Source organism: Brassica oleracea, chromosome C7 (genome assembly GCF_000695525.1).
Source record: "Brassica oleracea var. oleracea cultivar TO1000 chromosome C7, BOL, whole genome shotgun sequence".
Taxonomy (NCBI): Eukaryota; Viridiplantae; Streptophyta; class Magnoliopsida; order Brassicales; family Brassicaceae; genus Brassica; species Brassica oleracea.
The window spans coordinates 1298398-1298727 of NC_027754.1; the positions used below are offsets into that span (position 1 = coordinate 1298398).

General features: G+C 38.8%; 1 protein-coding gene across 1 annotated transcript in view; it reads left to right on the forward strand.

The window, feature by feature from the left end:
* The window catches only part of LOC106305471 (vacuolar protein sorting-associated protein 32 homolog 1), an 8920-nt gene that overhangs the window by 7475 nt on the left and 1115 nt on the right, over positions 1-330 (forward strand). The gene's annotated exons all lie outside the window — the stretch shown is intronic.

Below are 330 nucleotides of genomic sequence, written 5' to 3' on the forward strand. Positions count from 1 at the left end.
TGCCTGATCTGAAGAGAAAAGAGCTGTTGGACATTAATGTCGGTTTGCTCCAAATAAGGTAGGTTTGAGTAAATGAGGATCCTCCTGATCTAATGGTTGCTGGTGCATGGTATGAACTTGTAGAACTCCTCTTGGATTCCTAGAATATCTTCTGATTGGTTGAAATGATCTCCTGGTCGCCAATGTCTGGTTTGAAGCTGATTGAACCGGTTAGCTTCCAATTGACGCAAGTGTAGATCAATGTTAACGTGTTTAGGGTAACATTAAGATACCAAATACGTATGAACAATAGGCAGAATTTATATATCACATTGAAATATGATAAACTCC